The sequence below is a fragment of the Castanea sativa genome, chromosome 7 (assembly GCF_040712315.1).
Source record: "Castanea sativa cultivar Marrone di Chiusa Pesio chromosome 7, ASM4071231v1".
Classification (NCBI taxonomy): domain Eukaryota; kingdom Viridiplantae; phylum Streptophyta; class Magnoliopsida; order Fagales; family Fagaceae; genus Castanea; species Castanea sativa.
In genome coordinates this window covers 4091342-4116468 of record NC_134019.1, presented here as the reverse complement: position 1 = coordinate 4116468, position 25127 = coordinate 4091342, and the positions used below count along the sequence as shown (strand labels likewise).

General features: G+C 34.2%; 2 pseudogenes; one reads left to right on the top strand and one right to left on the bottom strand.

The window, feature by feature from the left end:
• Positions 1 to 3753: 3753 nt before the first annotated feature.
• Positions 3754 to 12332, bottom strand: LOC142643869 (putative FBD-associated F-box protein At3g50710; annotated as a pseudogene).
• Positions 12333 to 19755: 7423 nt separating this feature from the next.
• On the top strand, positions 19756 to 24689 carry LOC142642476 (putative disease resistance protein At5g05400; annotated as a pseudogene).
• The last annotated feature ends 438 nt before the right edge of the window (positions 24690 to 25127 follow it).

Sequence of the window (25127 nt, the reverse complement as noted above, 5' to 3'; positions counted from 1 at the left end):
GGTGTGTAAATTCAAAGGTAAACATGTGAAATTTGTAGGACCTTAAGACTTGGGAACATTGAGGAGGAAGAAGCAGAATCAATAGGGTTGAGAAAAAAGTGACTCCTCAATAGGTCAAAGTTCCGATACTATAAAGCGTGGGCTTGTCTAAGTGAAGAACTGGAACGAGAGTAGAGTCCTCCACCTGTTCGACAAAATGCTGGTGAGAATGGCGTGTTTGGTTGGGAGAAAAGAGAGGATATGGGGCGAGCATACAGTCTGGTAGATTGCTGATAACGTCAGAGTGCTGTTCCTCTTTCGTTTCTCTCCTCTGCTTCTTCATGCTTTCAATCTGCCAAGCCAAGCCAAAGTCTGAATCTCTGATTTTCAGCGTGCATTTCGCTTCTCTCCTCTGCTTATACATATGCTTTCTACGGTTTTAGGTTTGTTTCATTTTGTGTCTTTTGTTTTATTTTTTAATTTAAAATCCAGTCAATTTAATTTTTTTTTTCTTTTTTGAAAAGGAAAAAAAAATTAAAGATAGTATTTTCAAAACGTGATTTAGAAAAAAAAAAAAAAAAAAAAATGCTAGACTCCTATCCTCCCCCATATGGCCTTTTTTTGCTTTTGTTTCCCCACCCTGAAGAGGTGATGGGATGTGGACCTCAACCATCATGGTCGGGTAAGATAGGAAGTTTTGTTTGTTTCATACCACTCCAAATATATTTACTAAAATGGAATTAATACCATGGTAACCATTAAGAGATTTGTGTATTTACTTCATTTTAATGGAATGTTAAATTTCGATGAGATTTTATTTTATTTTTTTTGTTAAACAATCTGCATGAAAATCTTTCTTTATATTAAGGTTAAATTTTTGGTTTGTATTATTAAATATTATTTTTTTGGCATAGACTTTGGTACTATGTTTTTTTTTGGGAGAAACTACTTTGGTACTATGTTAGTACATTGAAACTTCAGATTATTATCTTGTAAAAAAAAATGTGTAAAATTTTTAGGTCCAGAATTATTAGATGTTGTCAATTCATATCCAAAACTTTGTTTAATTGTATTTTTAGTCTTATTCTAGTGTGACTGGAAAGTGTTCAAGCAATATCAATTGAAAACACAATCAAAATAAGCTCAAAGATGGATGAGAGAGAAAAGTCTAGCTTACACTCATTGAACTTGTGAGTTCCTACAAAAGGAGATTTGTGCACCTTGAAGTTTGCTGGGAGATCCATAAACGCTGAAGAAGTTTGTTATGAATTAAAGTCCAACAAGCTAGGAGCTGAGCTAGTAATAGTAGGTTCTACTGTAGGTAATTATTTGGGATTGTGTAAAATTTTTTGTACTTGTAATCTCGATTTTAGATCAGTAAATTCTTTCGGAGTGGTGACTTACATTATCACTTATCCGGGTTTTTTTCTGCATTTTTCCCATCATTACCATATTGTCATGTCTATTTATTTTCCACTACATACTCTTTAGTTTGGCTGTGTGGTTATGTCTTTAATTGGACATTGCATGAAACTTCTCTAATTAATTAAGTTGAGTAATTAGTTAATTTTCTTTTTTGAAATAGTTACAATATGCTATTAACCCCGCAACTCGAACCCTTTCTCCCCCTAAACCTCCAAGTACTTTGCGTATGAAGATATCCAATTGATCAGCTACAAGATCCTTGGCAATTAGTTAATTCAATTGGGGTTAATCTTACAACTCAACAAGTGGCATCAAAGCAAACACAATCTAAGTAGATTTAATATTTAGATTTTGAGTGATGTCATATTGTTTGGCTCAATTTAAAGGATTGTTTGGGTTTTTTTTTTAATTATTATTTTTATATTTATTTTTGTTTTTTTAACTTGAGCCGGGGGGTGTTGTTCCTTCAATTACACAGTTACACTTACTTGCGTCAGCCCTTTCCCGCTCCTACTCCTTACCAACAACTTGGCACTTCGCTGGAACATACAATAAGTCAGTCCAACAACCACTTGGCTTCTTGGCGCTTTGAACACTAGCTTAGTTTTTGGTAAAACGAATAGTAGACTGTAGACATATTAACATGACTTTTAATTTCATCGTTCACGCTATTTCCTTTATACAATGTTTGTACTTGTATTTATCCTTCTAATTTTTACTGCAATTACAACACATACATTTTCAATAGTGAGTATTATTAGTAGGCATTGCAGCAAAATAAAGATAATTTTTTTTATGGATTCCTTGATTTTTTGTACATTGAAGGACAATTGCTCCAACATATTTTATATGATCAATTATAAATGATTTACAAAATTTAAAAATTGTTGAGTTTCATTTTAATAGATCACAAATGATTAAGTGAAAATAAATTATTAAACAATTGTTGCATATATTTATTTTGTTCTCTTATTAATATTGAAATAGATGTAATGATAAATTATTGATTGTCTCAAAAATATAAAGAAAAAGTTTAGTTTCAAATTGGTTTGGACCCATCTTTCTCCAACCCACTGTGTAACGATTGAAGAGATAATCCATATATAAATTTAGTCATAAGATTTTTTTAATAAATCATATGAGTTGTTTAAATAATAGTAAATAGCCTTGTAATTCGCCACATAGTGAGTAGGAGGAAATAACTCCAATTTGAGAAGAAATTGTGATATATCTTTTTTTTTATATTTTTTTTATTGTTATTATTATTATTATTACATTAAGAAAGAAGTGTGTCCAAAGCTTTTTGAATACAAGACTATTCTTTTGGGTGGTGAATTTAATCATTTAAAAGGCCAAATACGTGAGATATTTAGCTTTTTTAAACGAGAGATTAGGTGATAGGATTAGCTTTTTTAAATGAGAGATTAAGTGACAGGATTTAGATATATCACCTGCTTTAATATCATAAGAAACTCTATTCTTTGTACATGAGTGTATTACACAGTGAATAAAAGGAAAAGTAGGCTAGTTGCCATCTAATGATTCAACTACAAGCTTTATGCTAATATTTTTTTAAGCACAACGAACACCATTTACGAATAAAATTCAATTTAAATCTATGAAAATAAGTTAACAAGAACATGAACCTTAAGCTAAAGCAGTGGATGAAGCATGTAGGTTTAATTTCTTCTTGTCTTTCAATCGCTCCTATCTCATCTGTAAATTTCCTAAGAAATCATCTAGAGGGGGCTCCTATCTCAACATAACCTATATTTCCTGAATTTTTTGTACTTTCTCATCTGATGCTGAAACTTTTCACTTCTTTTATTTTCTTGCATTTTCTCAGCTACCACAGAAAGCCTAAAATCACCAAGAGTAGTATTAAATGTGAAACAAAACAATGCCTTACGTAAAGTTTTTCCACACTTGACACCATAAGAAACAAAACTTTTGCACTCAAAGAGAAGATGCCGTGGGCTTGGGAAGCTAAATTTTTCTCTCCAAATTGCTCAAACGGAAAAAAAAAACTAAAGAAGTAAAGATTAAAACCTACAGAAAAGAATCCCTTCTACCACCATCAAGAACCCTTGGAGCAAAATTGAGTCCCCAGGACTCACTTCAGCATTAACATAGTTTAGAACAATAGGTTGAATGGAGCATCCACGTTATATAAGATGTTACTGGAATTAGCAAGCACTATATATATTGTACGCAATGTTTTCCAAAAGAAAATACAAGAGAACTTCACAATTAAACAAATAATTCTGATCTTTTTTTTTTTTTGATAAGTAAAAAGAGATTCAAACAAATATTTCTAATCTTGAATTTATTAAAGTTTCAAATGAAGGATGCAAAGAACAATGGGCATTCCCATAACACTACTGCTTCTAGACAATTAAGAGAGAGATAGAGAGAGTAAAGATGGAAGTATCTTTAGTCAAATGCAATTTGACAAGTTTGAGATGTCCTTGGGAACTTCATTATCTCCTCGTGAATACGAAGCTTCTCCTTTGAGTCTAGATCACTGTTGAAAGTGATTTTCATTGTCTTTAATACTTTTGATTCCTTCAGGATTTGTTCAACAAGTTCCATGGCATGCCCTGAAAATCCTTTATAATGACAAGTTGTAAGGTGTGATGACAGACATTCAAGAACATCTAATGGCTTCTTCAAGGGAATGTCAATTGAAAAACTATGAACGGAACACCAGTAATTCAATTCAAAGGTGAGTGTTTGTAGCTTTGGAGCTCGACAAATCAATAGTTTTACTGCATTCCATGGAGACCACATACCCCACAAGTCACTATAAAACTTCAAGGAAGACAAATTATGGAACATGGGAACTTCATAATAATGATTAGACGACGAGTGTTCGAGGATGTACTGCAGGACAACACAACAAAAGTCACAACACACTCACTAATAGAAAGAGCATGAAAAAAAATAACGTGCCCCTTACCTTTGCTGTTCCTATCCACAATTCCATGGATCTAATGTTATAGAGTGGTCCCATGAAGTTTGTCAATTTCCACAGGGGAAAATGGGTCATTAGCCATAGTTGCTTAAGAATATAGTTAGTAGGCACTGTTCCGGAAGTATATAAAATACTAACATCTCGACTCTTAGAGAGTCGATTTTAAACCTATAAGTCGAGTCTTTAAGACTCGATTTCCATGTTCTGATCAAATTTGATATGGCCCTTTTCCACGTGGCGGCCACCTGAAAATTGAGCCTCTAAGACTCGATTTATAAATCGACTCTTAAATACTCGATTTGTATGTGACCTATGGAGCCACCTAGAAACCGAGTCTCTGAGACTCGATTTCTAAAAGGGTTTTTTCAAAACTAATCCAAGCCTAACGCCTATCTCACTCTCGCACAGAACTCTCTGTCACTCTCCCTCTCATGCCTCTCTCCACTCTGTCACTCTCACTCTCCCTCTGACGCCTCTCTCACACCGTCTCCACCGTCTCAAGCTCACGCCTCTCCACCTTCACACACCCTCTCATGCTCGCGCCTCTCCACCCTCTCACGCTCACGCCTCTCTCACTCGCCCTCTCCACTCTCAATCACTCACTCAGTCTCCACTCTCACTCAGTTCTCTTAGGTATGATTCTCTTAATAGTGTGATTTTTTCATGTGGTTTTTGTTCCAAAATTATGATTGATTTGATTGCTTTGTGTGGTGCTCTATTTGGTTCCCAAGAAAATGCGAGAAATTTTTTTTATTTGTTAATTTAACATGAGGAATTTTCTATTTGTTAATTTTCCATTTGGTACTCTGATTGATTTGATTGTGCTGAGATTGTCATGTTTGAGAAAATTTAACATGAGGTAACACTATTCTCTCTATTTAATTTTAGATTTGTAACTATCACAAACACCAAAATTTACAAAATTTCTTGCCTTGATTACTTACTAGGCATCCTTTCTTTGTTCTATTGAAATGTTGCTCTTATTTTTTTTTTTGTTATCTAAAATTTTCTGTGTGGCTTCAATTAGAGTTTTTGCGTATGGGGAATTTACCTTTCACTACCATATCCATCTACATGATAACAGTGTACAAATCCACATTAATATGCTTGCAAATAAATGAGAAAGCTGGAGTTTTAGTTTAGACTAATCAAATGATCACATCACCAAATCTCACTCATTTGAGTATAGAGGAGAACTTCGATGGCTACAATTTCCCAATCAAATTGCTTTCTGTACAAATTGCTTTCCTTGAAACCTCTTGCTAATCAAACAATAAAATACTGATATTTTAGTCATCCCAATTTGAAACTACATATTTTAAGGTTGAATATTTGGCATGTAATTAGAACATAATTAATCACATAATCAATTTCACACTTGACTGTATCAATGAAAGTTTAGATTGAACAAGTGTTAAAGGAATATGTCCAATTCTCCCCCTTTTTTACTCTCAATGTATCTGAGCTTTAGTTTATGCCACCAACTGGTCAATAATAGATAGCATAAGCCAAAGTAAGAGCTTGACAAAAGCAACACTAATGATTTTGTATTATTAACCCATTCTTTTACCTATATTTAGAGAGAATTGTTTGCCAAATCCTATTCTATGATTTCCCTTTTCCAGATATTAGAGGCTACTGATTTGCTTTACGGCTTTGAAAATTTTTCTGTCATAGCAAATAAGTCAAGAATCTAGCTGTACACACCTTTTTTTTTTGAGGTAGAATTCCAATGTAACATAAGGGTCTAGCATTGTGATGAACATCAATATAATTTCATGTTAATGAAAGCAATTGGTACTTATGATTAATTAAAGGTTTAATTGCTATAAAAGAATATTAAGAAGAGGAGAATTTAGATCATTTGGGAGAGATCAAGAAGGAACGATGAAAGTGAAAAACTGGTCTTTATGAAGTAATGATCACAAAATAGTTAATGAGATCATATTGTGTTCATTATTTTATTTTGAGATATCTGACAAAAAAGTTGAGATTTTGCTTTCTCAATGATCTTAAATCACTAAGATTAAGAGCAATTAAATCTTTCACAAATTTGTGCACTATTTTTCTACCCTCATTGTCAAAAAAGAATAAAATTTGTTGAGCTTGTGGCATCTGAAACTGCAAAGGCATCTGAAATTTCAGTTTGCAGTCTATATCTAAATCTCAAAGATACACGTTCTCTCTCTCATACACACACACACACACACACATATATGGATAAAACTTATGTACAGTACTTTAGGTGCTGTTCTTCAGATTCCCTTTTTAAAATTTAGTCATGTGACTACTTAACTAAAAAATTCACTTTATCCCATGTGCAAAAATCCACATGGCAGAATCTTAAAATGGGAGCTTAAGGAACAACATCTAAGTACTGTACCTAAGTCTTGCCCTTTATATATATATATATATATATATATATATATATATACACACACACACACACACACACACACACACACACATATATATACACACACACACACACATATATATATATATGTATGTATGTATGTATGTATGCACATACTTATATGGTATAATTTTAAGTAATGTTATATCACCTAATAACTTTTTATTGGATTAAATACTAACCTTGCAATTTTTCTATCTGGCTTGCATCACACGCTGCCGGATCCTGCTTACAATTATTCCAGTGTCCATGAGGAAAAAAGAAGAAGATTGTTTTTGTTTTTGTTTTCAATAATGTCTATTACGTGCTAATTGCTTATCATTCTTGTGCAGTATGGCTGCTGCAAATGCTGGACAAATTGACCACACATAGCCTAGCCCCATTGACCAGTCGGTGTTGACGTTGCAAGCCAACCATCGGTTAGAAGCTATTTGGAATGGGCAGGTGAAACACAACACTAAAAATTTAACGAATGTACACGCATTTGATTCATACAATGTACACGCACTTGCTGTCATATATTAATCCATGGTTTTGTTCTGTGCAGGATCCAGGGTCTCTTAAATGCCGTGTCTGTAGTGAAGAGTTCTCCGATCGAGAGCCAATGGTGGACGACCGAGTCGTTGACATCATTAAGGCCCTTGGTTTGGAGGGACTCCTTAGGACCCTAGGTAGAGAGATTGACGACGGCCTGATAACGGCCTTAGTGGAGCGATGGCGGCAGGAGACTCACACCTTCCACATGCCACATGGTGAGGTCACCATCACATTACAAGATGTGGAGGTTCTTCTCGGGCTTCCTGTTGACGGCGAGGCCATTACAGGGAGCACGCAGAAAGAATGAGAGAATGTGTGTGACGAATTTCTTGGCTTCCGACCTGTAAATAATCAGAGAAAGGAACTTCATGGCCAGAGGATTCTCTTCCAACGGCTTTTGGAAGCTGTTGCCAATCCATTGCCACCTAATGACACAGAGGATCAGTTGCATAAGTACGCACGATGCTACATCCTAGCGCTACTAGGGGACACAATCTTCATGGACAAATCTGGCGATAGGGTGCATCTAATGTGGGTGCAGCAGTTGGAAGACCTTCGCAACCCACGAAGGTACAGTTGGGGAAGTGCTTGCCTTGCATGGTTGTACCGAGAGTTATGCAGGGCAAGCGATAAGAAAGCTAATCAGATTGGTGGGTGTTTGCTATTAGTCCAGTATTGGGCATGGGCCAGGTTCCCATATTTGTGCCCGACAGTTGAACATGGCCCGCCAGTGGGTGCTTATGGTCCTCCAATGCGTGGTCCACTGTCCCTGAAGTAAGTCTCTACCTCATGCACGTCATGTAACTTCAATTTATTTATTTTAAAAGCTTCTAGGAATTATTTAAGTCAATATTAAACAATTTTAAACAGAGGTTATACACTCTAATTTTGTGTCAAATTTCCTAAATTATATGATTCGGTTAATATATATGCTACTTATTCTTAATTTTTAGTTTTTTATTTTATTTTATAAGTATATAAAAGCTGCTTAGTTAACCAAGCTTTAGTTGACTAGATTAACTATCTTATTAGAAAACATACTCTAAATGTAGCATAACAAAGTATGTTTGTAATGATAAAAAAAAAAAAACTAGTGGGTAACGATAAATAATATTTATATCATAACAAGTAGGGCTCAAACTTAGTTCTTTCATTATTTTCATCTTCAAATCATTCAATGTCTTCAACTTACGACGTATCATCATGTAATAGCATTCGATACTCGGCCCTTGAAATGGGAATGCGTCAATCTATTCAGGATTGAAAAGGGGTCCACTGTAGTATACATTTATGTCAATATTCTTAAGAGATTGTGAACCTATTAGAGTCAAGGGTAATATGTTAGTGACATATTTTAACACAATTACAAAACATTTTTATGTACTCAAAGTACAAAAATTACAACTTCTTACATCAAACACACCCCACATTTGCATATACTCACTCCACATCACATACAAACACACTCAATCATTATCATTTCATACTCAAACAAATAAAAAAACTAAAGACAACACTTACCCCCACTACAAAATTTCATATCATTCTAACAAAAAAATAATGAAAAATATTTAACCAAACAACAACAAAAATAGCCATGATAAAAGCCTAACAATACAAATATATCTTAAATATTTTTTACTTCTTATCAAAAAAAAAAAAAAAAAGCCTAGCATATATACACTAATTTGTTACATCATATGCATGTACAAACCCCACATTAGCATATATACTCAATCATTACCATTTGTTTCTAAACAAAATAAAAAATAAAAAATTCATTAATCATACTCAAATAAAAAAAAAAAAAAAAAACTAAACACACAAATCTTCAAATCATTCTATCAAAAATATAAAGAAAAATAACAAACCAAACAAAAAAACTCATGATACATACCCATAAAAAACCTAACATTACATATATGTAACTAACAACTACCCATAAAAAAACCCTAACATTACATATATGTAACTAACAACTATTCAAAAAAAAAAAAAAAAAACTAACAACTAGAGAGAGTGTATAAAAACCTTACTTGACATGAGAATGTGTAAATGGAGGGTGAGTTTGATTTGAAGTTTTGTATGAGAGTGAGAGAGGAAGAAAGAGCTGCTGGATTTTTTGGTGTGGGAAACGGAAGACCCCAGAAGATAAGTATTGTGTGATAAAGAGCAGCTGCCCTAACCACGTGGATTAAACTGGACCAATCATTGCAAATCGAGTCTCTGAGACTTGATTTCCTTTTTAAAAACCGACTCTATAAGACTCGATATCTACCTGGAGTCCCCGTTGGTCCAACTGACAACATAAATAGAGTATTTAATTTTTCACATGTAAATCGAGTCTTAGAGGCTCGATTTCCAGGTGGTCGCCACATGGAAAAGGGCCACATCGGATTTGATCAGAACATGAAAATCGAGTCTTAAAGACTTGATTTATAGGTTTAAAATCGACTCTCTAAGAGTCGAGATATTAGTCTTTTATATACTTCTGGAATAGTGCCTACTAACTATATTCTTGAGCAACTATGGCTAATGGCCCATTTTCCCCATTTCCACATCCAGTCTAGATAATAACATCCACGAACATCAAGGATTGATTTAAACAAGTTGGGGAGATTTTCATAAACAACTTCATTGTCCAAATTGTCTTTGAAATTAAAGTACTCGAGAGCCGGGGTGTTTATGTGGAGTTTGAACGACCAGTGTAAAAAAGAGCAATCCAAAACTAATATTTTCAGCGTAGGAATGAATACAAGGATATTGAACTTGTCTGCTTCCTTGTCCAAAAAATCCAAATCAGAATCACTAACTTTGATCCTCAAATCTTGGAGAAGCGGGCAGGCGGCGAGGAGTGTGGAGAGAGAGTTGTGGTTAGCATAGTAAACATGTGAAATTTGTATAATCTTGAGACTTGGGAACATTGAAGAAGAGGAAGAAGCAGAGTCAAGAGGATTGAGAAGAAAGTGGCCATTCAATTTCAAAACCACTAATGTTGTACAGAAGAAGACACTACTGGGCAACTCCTTAGCTTGATTATCAAGGTCGAGAACAAGGTCCAGCTCTTGCACGCCACGCAGGATGGCGGCTTGGACACATTTGTCAACGAAGGAACGACAAGGACAATCGATGCACAGCTTGCGAAGGGTGGAGGGGTTTCTGGGTAATTAAATGTCATCCAAGGTCGAAGTTCTGATACTATCAAGCGTGGGCTTGTCCAAGTGAAGAACAGGGACAAGAGTCCAGAGAGCCCTCCACCTGCTTGACAAAATGCTTGTGAGAATGGCGTGTTTGGTTGGGAGAAAAGAGAGGATATGGGCGAGCATACAGTCTGGTAGACTGCTGATAATGTCAGGGTGCTCTTCCTCTTCCGTTTCTCTCCTCTGCTTCTTCATGGTTTTAATCTGCCAAGCCAAGCCAAGGTTTGAATCTTTGATATTCAGCGTGTGTGTTTCTCTTTTGTCTCCTCTGCTTCTTCCTATGCTTTCTACGGTTTTAGGTTTGTTCTATTTTGTGTTTTTTGTTTTTTAAATTATAAAATCTAGTTGTAAATAAATTATATATATATATATATATATATATATATATATATATATATGTATATATCAATATTATGAATACCATTTCGGATCTTGTTTCAGTTTGGTCATTGGAATGGAATATTTCGGTACCGGTCAATGCTGGTATACTTTCGGAAGTACAGTCATAATATATATATATATATATATATATATATATATATATATATATATATATATATATATATATATTTTACCATTTTGATATATATTTTTGGTCAAACCTATAAAAATTATCATGAATCGTAAAGTTATTAGCCCATATTTAATATTAATAATTATTATTATAATAACAAACAAGTTTTTTAAAATATAAGAACAATAATATTTACTAGACCAAAAAAAAATCACAGAGGATGAAAAAGACACAAAGCCTGCAACCTATTAGCTCTCCTTTAGAATTGTATTATTATAATGCTAGTCATGCTAGTCATGTGGAGTGGCTCACAAAACTAAAAAATTGGGACTGAAATGCCAAAATACAAAACTCAATGAAAAAAAGTGGAGGGTAACTGAGAGGACGAAGTGCAGAAGAAAAGAAGAAAACGGAAAGGACGATGTACAAAGAAAAGAAGAGAACGAAGAGGATGAAGTGCAGAAGAAAAGAACTGAAGAAGGCCAAGTTGCTGAGGCTATTGACGAAGTAAGATGAATTGTGATGGGTGGCTCTATTCAGGTAATAGCTATTAAAACTTGAAAAGGTAAAAATTTTCTGCATTTATCAGTAGATTCAGTACCGGTCGAAATTCGCCGAAATGGCCAAAACGGGCCGGAACGAACCGAAATTTGGTCCGAAGTGGAACAAGAGGGTGATTCATACGGAACAGTATTAATAAAAATGGTATATATTGAATTCCAATTGATATAGGCTTGTTTATATATTATCTTTTAAGTGATATATCTAAAGTAAAAGAAAAATATTCCTTTTCTAAATTGATTTTGTACGATTTTAGTTTCTCTTTTTAGTTGGTTTTCTTTTTCTAATAATCAATTTTGTATATTGATGCTCTAAGAGCATCCACATAAGTGAATGCAAAAAAATCTATCAATTTTGTAAAAAAGAAAAACATGTTTTTTATATTTTACACGCTTATTTTTATAAAATACATTTTTACAAAATACCTATATCAGTTTGTCTATTCTATACATGCACCACCCAAAATAACCAACACCCAACCACCATCAACGATCAATCCACACCCACCATCAACCCACCCAGCCACCATTATCAAGCCAGCTTCCATCATCAACCCACCCATCAAAATCCCAAAACCACTAATCAAAATCATCAAAATCCACTAATCAAAATCTCAAAACCATCAAACAAAGAAAAAAAAGAGCAACAACGATCATCAACCCAACCTCCATCATCAACCTGCCCAACCACCACCATCAAGTCAGCCTCCATCATCAACTCACCCATCAAAATCCCAAAACCACTAATCAAAATCATCAAAACCCACTTATCAAAATCATCAAAACCATCAAACAAAGAAAAAAGAGAGCAATGGCGATCATCAACCCAGAGGCAATTGGCGAGAGCTTTGGCAAGAGCATTGACGATAAGCAAGAGCAGCAGCGATCGACGAGAGCTTTGGCAAGTGAGGTGATCGGCGGTGGCACGACTAAAGTGAGGTGAGAGTGAGAGGTACCAAAGAGGAAAAGAGAGAGTGAGGTGAGAGTGAGACTAGAGAGAAAACGAGAAAGTGAGGTGAAGGAGAGGAAAAAAAATAGTAAAATATATACACGATTACTGTAGCATTTTTGCATATATACAAACTTATGCAAGCACTAATGTAGGTGGTTTTTTGGTGAAAATGTGTAAAACTCACCCCTTTTTCTATTTTGCAAGCATTGATGTGGTTGCTCCAAGGATATGTTTCACAATTTTATTAGGCTATAGAGATGGAAAATTCCAAGGAAAATTTAGAAAATTATATATTTTCAATATTAATTTTCTTAATTGATGGTATTTAAAAGTTCTTTGTTTTAAGAATCTAATATATTTCTTGAATAATGCTAGAAATACAAACTATTTTACAAAAAAAATTTACAAAATGTTGATATGGTAAGTAATTATTAGTAAATGAAAAAATGTTAATGGTGAGTAATTATTAGTAAATGAAAAAATGATGTTAATGGTGGGACTATGTGCAAACTAGTAAGCAGTTGGTCACAATATCAGTTTTATAAAAATGTTGTAAAATAGTTTGTATCTGTAGCATACCGTAGCATTACTCATATTTTTTTAAATTTTATTTTCAAAATACAATTTTAATTAAAATACTAGTATTTTTCAAAACACAATTTTAGAAAAATTCTAGATTCCTATCCTGATTTTCTCCAAAACACAATATTGGGATTGTGTAAATATTTCATTCCCCAAAAAAAAAGTAGAAAGTTTAAAATAATTATGATTTTTTAAAAGATTGGATTTTGATCTTCTTTATATTAGTGCTAAATATTTTATTATTTTATATTATTGCTTGGAAAAGATTTTGTTTGGTGATAATGTAATCTTTCCACATATTTTAGAGTATCCATTGTGAAGCTGGTCATAATAGATATAAAGTCAGCTTTGTTATTGATGGTGCAAATTGAAATTCTCAATTTTAGTCGAATGTGTTACAATAGATCTGTGCAGTGTTACGCGATTTTGAGCTTAATAATGCTTTTATGGAATGCATATTTGTATCAAAATCTAAGGTTTAAATTCTATAAAATCAGAGAACGTAGCTAAGAGAAGTCATTTGCCCCATCGGCATAACTACAATTTGTCTCCAGCTCTCTACTCAGGTATAATTTTTGATTAAAGACTAGATATCTAAGACAACCTGGCCACACACATCTCCACCAAAAAAAAAAAAAAAAAGGAATGTAGCAACTTAAATTTTGGTCTAAAATATTATTTTCGTTCATAAACTTCATCGAAAAATTCGTTTTCTTTTTAACATCATTCTTTATATGATAGTCACCACATGTCTTACGTGACTTAATGGAGTGCAAATTTAGTATCTTACTTAAACTAAATTATTTTATTTTAAATATTCAGGACAGGTGGTACAAAGTTATGGACAAATGTTAATTAAATAATAATTCAGTGGTACTAAATTACCCATCATTGAGACCAAACTCTGAAAGTCTGGTGTCAGAGATGTGCACGTGTGAGGGCTTAGAACCCAAATTCCATATGCCCAGCGGCAGCCACAAGATGAGTATATATTGATATTGACAAGGGACGTTTGTTCAAACAGGTCATTAGCAAGTCCATAGAGGAGAGTACATTTTAAAGTTGGGTTTTTAATTCATTATATTTGTGTAGGTTCCAATTGGCTCGATTGGTGCAAAGGGTATTGACTTGTAAAATTGCACAATGTTAGACCTTGGGGAAGCAGGAATTACGAAGGTACCTGATGGTTTAGAAATGTTGGTCAACTTGAAATTCCTCGATCTGAACGCACCTGAACTAATTAAAAGTCATGCCACTTGGAATTTTACCAAAACTTTCTCATCTACAGCAGCGAACGAAGAAGAGATAGCAAGCTTAAAGGAATTGGAGACTTTTATTTTGATGACGTAGACAAGTTCAGTACGTATATCACATCCTTGGAGAACAGGCGACTTTCATGTTACCAAATTCAAGTGGGGATGGCTGCAAAGGTATTACACAATTCTTTATTGGCAAAGAAGTAATTTTAGAAGGAGAGTGCAATTTAAGAAGAGGTGATGAGTTCTTAGAGCCTTCTTATCAAATGTGCTAAAAATATTAAATGCTATTTTTTAGCATTTTTAGCATCTCAAATGATAAAAATCCACTTACATCAAATATGCTATATCTTAAAAATTTTAACATTGAGTTACAATAGTATCTCATTTTTGAGACCCTACTGTAGTAAGATGCTAAATTTTTTTAATATTTTTTTCTTTTTCTCTCTCCCACTCTCTCGTGTGCCGTGCGTGTTTCTTCTCCCCAAACTTTCCTCTCTCTCTTTCTCTCTTTCTCCTTCTCATCAGACTCTAGCTTTCCCACTCTCGTCTGTAATTGAATTTATTTTCTTAAATTTAATTACAGACATTTGCTTAATGTGATCCAGTTGTTTGATTCTCTTTATCTCCATGGGAATAGAATTGGGATATGGTTGTAGAAATTAAATCTATATGTGGGTTTTGAGAAATATTTTGAAGTATGGGTTTTGTGAGTAGTGCATGGATTTGGTGATTGTTTTTGGTTCTAGAGAATGTGGGTCTTTGATCAATGGGTGGGTGGGTGGATATGGTGGCCGGCAGCGCTGGGTTGAGAAAGAGAGACACAGAGGAGAGAGAGACAGAGAGAGTAAGAATAAAAAATGGGTAGGAATGTGGTGGCTGATCGGCGTGAGTCTCTGATTGTTGTGGTAGTCGTTGGAAATGTGGTGGGTAGTGGCCAGCGGTGGGTAGGATTGCTGGGTTGAGACAATGAGATCGAGAGGGAGAGAGAAACAGTGAGACCGAGAGGGAGAGAGGATGAAAAAAATAAAAACAAAAAAGGAATAAAAAATATTAAAGAAATAATATTTAAATGAAGCTGTAAAAAAAATAGAAATTTTGATGTTGAATGTATTATAAAATGAGATGTTAAATGTTATAAAGTGGCTTTTTGAGATGCTAAAATTTTTAGAATGCTTGATGTAAATGCTCTTAGTGCTACCGAAAGATGTGCAATTCCTCGAAATTAATGGATGTAACAATTTAAGAAGTTTGCGTGGTTTGGAGAAAGTATTCTATGGGACACTCTCTCCATATCAACAACTTATTTGGTGAGTCTTTCCAATCAAAATAGGACATGTTTACCACCTTAAAGTACCACAATACTCTCACAAATTTCAATAGCCCGGCCAGCTCCTTTAAAAGCATCCACATCAGTTGGTAGATAGTCATTTATAATACAAAAATTCCTCAATTTTACACATTTTGAGCAAAAAATCTTCTATATTAGTGGAGCTAAAACTGTGTAAAATCTTGCAAAACCATCCACGAGCTACAGTAACTATGTAAATACATACGGCTACTGTAGCTCGTTTATACAATATTTTATCATTTTCTCCTTCGCTCCTTTTTTTCTCTCTCTGATCCGTGCTCAACCAACTCAATTCTCTCATCTTTTTCTCAACACAGAATATACACAGAGATACACTTTGCTTAAAAAAAAAAAAAAACACAGACATACACAAACACAGATCGGTGCTTGACTGGTCGGAGCTCGTGGCTCTTGCCGTGGATCGGAGCTTGCGGATCGAGGATCGGAGCTCGCAAATCGCGATCGGAGCTCGCGAATCGGCGATCGGAGCTCGTGATCGGAGAGGGAGAGGTGATCTGAGCTCGTGATTGGAGAGGGAGTTGATTGAGAGGGAGAGGGAGAGTTGGAGAGATGGGTAGAGAGAGAGAGAGAGAGAGAGAGAGAGAGCAAAAATTAGAAATGAGTAGGGAGAGAGAGAGAGAACGCTAATTATATCCGAGTAGTTAGGAAAATAATAAAAAATTGAAGAGAATTGATTATTTAATTAAAAAAGGTGGTAGGATAGATGAACTGATGTGGGTGTTTTGTAAAATTGGATGTGTAAAATAGAAAAAGTGAGTTTTTAGTGTAAAAATGGATGTGTAAAATGAAAAAACTGATGACAATGCTCTAAGTTTTATTTATTTGAGTTTTTCAAATTTCAAAATTCTCTCTCTCCAGCTAATGGTCTCTCTTGACACTATTAGAAACAAAACTTTTATAGTTAGAGAGAGAAGCACATTTAGATCCACTGCTGCAGCATGTGTGTAGGTAAAATAGATAAAGTAACTTTTGGTGGAGCTAAATTGCTAAATTTTTAGCTCTACTGCTGTGAATGCTCTAATAGATAAAAAGGTAGCATTAAAGCTCCTTTCAAAAGTACCATGACTGGAAATAATGAAGCACTCACATCACTCACTTCTACCTCAGGATTACGGTTCACTGTAGCTCCAACATCAGTGACAAACTTCCAAATTCTTTTCACTTGCACACATAGAAAATACTTTTTCCAAAATTTTTATTCCAATTTCCTTTCTGCTGCACTAATTTCTTTCATCTTCTTATAGTCATAAACAATTGCCAAGATATTCAAGAGTTGCCCTTTAATTCATGGAGCCGCGCACAAGTAATAAATTCATGTCATAGTTCATAAATAAAAGTGACTTCCAGGGTTAGTGAGGAAACAAAAGAAAAAGACTGAACAAAGAAACAAGGAGGTGGCAGAAGGAAAATTGATGGTAGTGACAAACCAGTACCCATGCTTCAAAGTTCAAACTGGCTTTAAAATTTGGCAAGTTTGAGGTTAATTACAGGCCTTTATAAGCACACATTATTTCCGACAGTACATTTTATGCACACACACACATTAATTGAATCTATGAAAATAGTTTAACAAGAACGAACGTTAAGCTAAAGTAGTGGACTGAGCATGTTAATGCTTTCTGCTTATTTTTCAAGAAATCCTAACTCATTTGTAATTTTCCTAAGATTTCATCTAAAGGTGGCCAATGGAATCCAAAATAACCTACATTTGATATTTCCTGAATTTTTCTTACATTCACCTGATGCTGAAAATTTTCACTTCTTTAATTTTCTTGCATTTTCTCAGCTACCAAAGAAATCTTAAAATCACTAAGAGTAGCATTAAATGTGAAATAAAACAATGCCTTTTTCAAGTTATTTTCCCCCCCACATTTGACACCATTAGAAACAAACTTTTTCAGTCAAAGAGAGAAGCATATGTCATGGGCTTGGGAAGCTAAAATTTTTTGTCCGAACAGCTTGAACTGAGACAACTAAAAAACTAAATATTGAAATCTACACAAAAGAAGCCCCCTCTGCCACCATCAAGAACCCTCAGAGAGATTTCACTATTAAACAAGTATTTCTAATCTTGAATCCATTAAAATTTCAAATGAAAGATGCTAAGAACAATGAACATTCCCCTTAAAACTACTGCTTTTGGACAATTAAGAGAGAGTAAAAATGGAAGCATCCTAGTCAAATGCAATTTGACAAGTTTGAGAGGTCCTTGGGAACTTCATTATCTCCTCGCAAAAACGGCACTTAAGGTCTGAGCCTAGATCACTTGCAATAGTGATTTTCATTGTCTTTAAGACTTTTGCTTCCTTTAGGATTTGTTCAACAAGTTCCATGCCATGCCCTGAAAATCCTTTATAATGACAAGTTGTAAGGTGTGATGACAGACACTCAGGATCTTCCAATGGTTTCTTTAAGGTATAGTCATGTCCAGAACGACCTAAGCTATACCGGTGTTTTAATTCAAAGGCAAGTGTTTGTAGCTTTGGAGCCCGACTGCGCAATAGTCTTACTCTTACAGCATTCCACGGATACCATTTATCCATCAAGACTTGCCATAAAACTTCAAGGAAGACAAATTATGAAACATGGGAACATCATCGTGATTAGAAGAATGTTCGATGATGAACAGCAAGACAACATGTCAATCACAATTTCACAAAGTCAAAGCACAATCACGAGCATATTATTGAGTATTTAGAAATTTAAACAATGACAAAGAGTTAGAGCAAGAAAAACGTATGTGCCCATTACCTTTGCCGTAAATATCCACAATTCCATGGATCTAATGTTACAGAGTTGTCCCATAAAGTTCCACTTCCATGCTAAATAAAAACTTTGAAGTTTAAGCCCTGGTTTGAAGTTGGGGAAGCTTCCCAACACAACATCCTCAACCAAATAGCCTCGAAATTAAGTTTGGTATGTTATTGTAAGCAGTACTTTTCAATTTTTAAACAATATTATATATATTTCTACATATTTTTTTATTCACACGTATTTTTTTTAAAATATAAACAATGTTATTAAAACAAAATTACCAAACAAAATTTAATACTCAAGAGCTGGGGTGTTTAGGTGGAGTGACCGACACGAAGTGGAGGCTCTAAAATATTTTTCAGGGTTGTCTTTAAAAAGGATAAATTAGACAATATAGCAGACATCCTACAATTTAATTTACTGTGCACGATGTAAAGACTACGGGGTGTTTGGTACATTTACTTAAAAACATGTGTGAAAATACGTGTGGATAAAAAATGTGTGAAAATATTTGTAATGTTGTTTAAAAATTAAAAATTATTGTTTGAAATAGTGTATCAAAGCATCCATAAAAATTCACAATATATACGGTATTATCCACCCGTCTCATCCCACTGTTAGAGTGCTTAATAGTTTTTTATTATTATTATTTTTGTCTTTTATAATGTTTAGTTAGTATTCACTTTCTTTTAAGGGACCATAGACAACTTCCCCAATTCAATGCCACAGTCCATAATTTCAACACAATTACCTATTTTATATTTTACATACACTTACATCCCCAATTGTCTTTTCCCTTCCTGCAAAAAAATTTCCCGAAAATTTGTTTCCCACTTACATCTTTCATGTTGTATACAAAAGTTTCAAGGACCAAACGAAACCGATATATATATATATATATATATATATATATATATATATATATGTATTTTGTGCTATTTAGCTATCTAATTTTTTAAATACCACATTTTATCTTCTCCTCCCTTTTCTTCAGCCGCCTCCATCCTCAATTTTCTCTCTCAGTCTCTAGACTTCTCACCAAGGCCAATTCCGAGCTCTCCTCTCACCAGAAGAAGATCTTCAAGGTCAACGACCACATAGGCGTCGCCATTGCCGCACTCACCGCCGACGGCCGTGTTCTCTCCCGGTACATGCGATCTGAGGCCTTTAATCACTCCTTCACTTACAAGTCTCCTCTCCCCGTTGGCCGACTCGTCGTTCAGCTCGCCGATAAGGCTCAGGTCCTCATTTCTCTAACCCTAACCCTAATACTACATGTTTTTTTTCGCTTTCTATGTTTGTTTTTTTTTACTGTGGTAATTTGTTGAATGTTGCTCGTGTAAGATTGTGGAAGCTAGGGTTTTAGCGATTTTGAGTTGTTGTTTATGATTGATTGGATTATGGAAGCTTTAGGGTTTTGGATTTGGAGTAACGAGTGAACTTGGTTACTGAGAGAATGCTTAAGATCTTGAATTTTGAGTGATATTGGGGATTTAGATTGAGTTTTTGTTAATTTCTTTATACTTTCGTATTGAAAATTTATGGTTAAACTTAGTTTTCTGTGTGTGGAGATTAATTTTTTTAAGGTAGGCATCTCACTGGTCCACCCAAAGCCAATGCCTGCACTCTCTTTGCAATCATTTTGTATTTTTTTTAGGTTGTTTCAAACTCTCAACATACCTTTTTTAATTAAAAAAGGAAGATTAGAAGTTTTTGTTCTGATATTTAATTGAACATATACAAACTTCAAATTCGTAGCTTCTTTTTTGAAAGAGTAATATTAGGGGCATAACTTTTTTCAAGCCTTTTTCATAGATTAGTTTCATATTTATATAGACGCACTAATGGCTCCACTTTTATCATGTATCAATCACAATAGGTCACATCAATAAACTATTTTAAATTTGTGAAATTTTTTATTCCCTGAAATTGAAATTATTTGATTCCATGGATATTGATTAACTAAAAAAAACAAAAATAAAATGGAAACGAAAACACATTCCAATTGAAAGGGGCCTGTTCTTAGAACCTATTGGAAAAGCCAAGTCCTCTTGGCTCTTGTAATAACCATAGGTCATATAACCTTGGTTTGATAAATCATGAACGGAATTATTACTAGCTAACCTAGATTATTATTTTCTTCTTATTATTTTGTCTAAATTTGTTATTTTCGCTTAAAATATATGGGGTAATTACAGTAAACTCACTTATGGTTAGGTCTGAATTCACATTACCTACCCGTGGTTTGAAAAGTTCTATTTTGCACACGTGAGATTCGCTTTGATAAAAATAAAATCCTTCTCACCTTGTTCTATTTGCCATTTTGTCAAGCACTTATTAAACCACTTTCAAATTAAACCCAAATTAGATGAGTAGCCAAAGTCCAACTAAACACTCAGAGCCCAACCATCCATCGGCAACCCAATTGAAGACCCTAAATCACTTCAAGCTAGTTTGCATAGAAAAGCTAGCGAAGCCAACAATCCAAAGTTCTAACACACCTAAACACAAACCCAAAAAAGAAACTTTTTGCCCAAAATCCAAAAAAAGCTTCAGTAATTCCATTTTTCAGATCCGGGTCGGTGATTAGGTTTATTGATTTTGTTGGTGGATGGGTTTCAAAAAGAGATTTGGGTTCAGAGAGAGAGAGAGAGATAGTAATTTCTAATGGCCAAAAAGAGAATAATTTCTAGTGGCCAAAAAGAGAATTTGAGTTTTAGGTTTGAGGGGGAGAAATGAGGAAAAAAATTTCAAATAGAACTTTTTTAGAGAAAATTTAGGAGAATAGCGCACAGACAAGATTATTTAGTTAAATAGCACATTTTTTGGAATTTGATTTTGTCAAACTCGAGTTTGAGTTAGATTTCGAGTTTGACAAACTTAAGTTTAAAAAATGTGCTAAATAACTAAATAACTTTGTTTGTGTGTTATTCTCCTAAAATTTTTCTAAAATTTTGCTAGCAATTTTTGCCGGAAAGATGAGGTAATAGGTTTGAGAGGGAGAGATGAGAGAGGAGATGGGGGTATGAGTTTTTAGGCTTGAGATGGAGATATGATATAGGAGATATATAAAGGTTTAATATGATGGGGAAGGGTTTAATTTGAAGGGAGATAATAACATCAACCGGTGTGTGTGTTTACTAGACACTAGTTTCTTCTCACTTAAACACACACGCTCCTCTCCCTCACACTCTCCCACGGTAGCTACTCCACACCATTATCTCCACCATCATTTTTCTGGCAAGGTCACCAGAAAATCCTTAGGAACCTCTAGGCATCTTTATCCCTTTTATTTGAGGTAAAGATTTCTAATCTTTTTAGTGGGTTTATATGCTTTTGCTAGAGGCTTTCTTTATCTAAGCTTTGATAATGATACTCATGATTTATGAGCTTTGGAAATGATATTCATATGTTTATATGTATGGGGTTTTGTCTTGGTGGATTTATTTGATGAGGGGGTTTATAGTTTTTACAATGGTGGTAATCTAAGTGAATATAAATGGTGAATATAATTTTTATTGATTATTTGGAACTAGTCAAATATTCAAATTGTTTTTCTTGGGGGATATTATGATTTTTGGTATCATGAGTCTCTTGTTGATGTGGTGTAAATCTTGTGGGAAGTACTTATCGGGTATTGAAGTTTTGATGTTAGAGATAATACCTTGAGAATGTCCAATGAAAAGTGTCACTTTTGATATTGTTTTCCTTAGTTTTATTTTTTATTTTTTGGAGGAAAGAGATATAAAAGGGGAGTGAAAAGACATTTTTACCCTTATTTTTGACAAATGTGGTTCACCAGAGACAAACGAAGTGAATTTCAGGTGGACAAAATGACATTTTTCAAATCACGAGTATGCACAATTAGATTTACAGTAATTACCCTAATATATATTAATCCCTCTAAATTTAGATATGTTCTAATCATTTTTTAAAATTTTAGTTTGAGCAACTTTTATGTAAAACTTTGAATTTATTATCAATTTCTTCTTTCTATCCATTATAAAGACAATAACATTGGAAAAAAGAAAAAAAGCAAAAGACAAAAAAGAGATCCATCCCCACCTCTACTTCCACTTACCATTTATCAATCCTACTCCATGGCATTTAAAACTAGGGCAGTAAAGATTTATTCTTCCATTTTGTTTTTAATTTTTAGTTTATATTTGTGCAAAATGTTTGATGTACATATTGGGTATATATGCAAGCACAAAAAAATGGAAATTGTGGGTCCAATTTTCCAGATTGCAAAAATGATATTTGTTCCAATTTGCAAATACTGCAAGTATTATAAAGTCGCTAATAAATATAGGAGAATTCTCAAGGACAAATGGCGGGATTTAGAACTTCAGAACTTAGGCACAACCTCAAGAATGAGAGCACAACTTCTTCTAGGAAAGACACCAAAGCAAGAAGTTGAAGGATGGATCCAAGATGTAGAAAAATTGAATGATGAAATAGAAGCCATTGATCGTGAAGCTGGAGAAGGGAAGTGTTTCTCAAGTGCATGCATAGGAAAACTTGCTTTTAAGAAGATACGAGAGGTGGAAGGACTTTATCAAATGGGTGCTTTCACTGATAGTTTTGTCATTGATCCACCCCAAAGCAATGGAGAAATAATGTCAACACTAACATTGATTGGGGAAAGCATATCTGGAAGAGTAAAGGAAGAAATTTTGGCATGTGTGTTGGATGATGATGTTAGAAAGATTGACCTTTATGGAATGGGAGGTATAGGTAAATCAATTATCATGGAGCACATCAATAATCGTCTATTAAAAGAGAATAACAAATTTGACAGTGTCATTTGGGTTACCGTATCAAAGTCTTAAGTGTTATCCAAATACAGCATGATATTGCATTGGATTTAGATCTCGCAAAAGTTGATGATGGGGATGTGTTTTCCCAAATGACACTGTCAAATTTGTTTCTCTCTTTTATTAGATGATTATTGATATGCTCCATGACAGTTGATTTACCTATACCTCCCATTCCATAAAGGCCAATCTTTCTAATATCATCGTCCAACACGCATGCCCAAATTTCTTCCTTTACTTTTTCAACTATACTTTCCCCAATCAATGTTGGTGTTGACATTATTTCTCCGTTGCTTAGGGGTGGATCAATGACCAAACTATCAGTGAAAGCACCCATTTGATAAAGTTCCTCCACCTCTCGTATCTTCTTAAAAGCAAGTTTTTCTATGCATGCACGTGAGAAACACTTCCCTTCTCCAGCTTCACGATCAATGGCTTCTATTTCATCATTCAATTTTTCAACATCTTGGATCCATCCTTCAACTTCTTGCTTTGGTGTCTTTCTTGGAAGTTGTGCTCTCATTCTTGAGGTTGTGCCTAACTTCTTAAGTTCTAAATCTTGCCATTTGTCATCGAGAATTCTCCTATATTTTTTAGCGCCTTTATAATACTTGTAGTATTTGCAAATTGGAGCAAATATCATTTTTGCAATCTTGAAAATTGGACCCACAGTTTCCATTTTTTGTGCCTGCATATGTACCCAATATGTACGTCAGACATTTTGCACAAATATAAACTAAAAATTAAAAACAAAATGGAAGAATACATCTTTACTGCCCTAATTTTAAATGCCATGGAGTTGGATTGATAAATGGTAAATGGAAGTAGAGGTGGGGATGGATCTCTTTTTTGTCTTTTGCTTTTTTTCTTTTTTCCAATGTTATTGTCTTTATAATGGATAGGAAGAAGAGATTGATAATAAATTCAAAGTTTTACATAAAAGTTGCTCAAACTAAAATTTTAAAAAATGATTAGAACCTATCTAAATTTAGAGGGATTAATATATATTTGGGTAATTATAGTAAATCCAATTGTGCATACTTGTGATTTGAAAAATGTCATTTTGTCCACCTAAGATTCACTTCGTTTGTTTCTAGTGAACCACCTTTGTTAAAAATAAGGGTAAATATGTCTTTTCACTCCCTTTTTATATCTCTTTCCTCCAAAAAAAAATAAAACTGAGGAAAACAATATCAAAAGTGACTTAAAAAATGTCTCAGATTCTTTGTTTGAGCATTTGTATGGGCTCAAGGTTCTTGATCTATCATATACTAGTATTGAATCTTTGCTGAATTCAGTCTATAGCTTGGAGAAGCTTACTACATTAAGGCTTAGAAAGTGTAGGGAATTAAAACATGTGTCTTCATCAGCAAAGCTTACAACATTGAGGAAGTTTGACCTTGGGGAAACAGGAATTATGGAAGTTCTTGATGGTTTAGAAATGTTGGTCAACTTGAAATTCTTCGATCTAAACGCGCGTGGACTAAAAGTCATGCCACTTGGGATTTTACCAAAAATCTCTCATCTACAGTACCTTACAGTTTATTGGCATTCGAACGCTACAGTAGTGGACAAAGAGGAGATAGCAAGCTTAAAGGAATTGGAAACTTTTGCAGGCCATTTTGATGACGTGGACAAGTTTAGTATGTATATCAAATCCTTGGAGAACAGGCGACTTGCATGTTACAAAATTCAAGTAGGGATGTGGGGGGATGGCAGTGGATTTTTCACATTTAGATTGGTCGGCAAAAGAGTAATTTTTGAAAACTGCAATTTAAGAAGAGGAGAT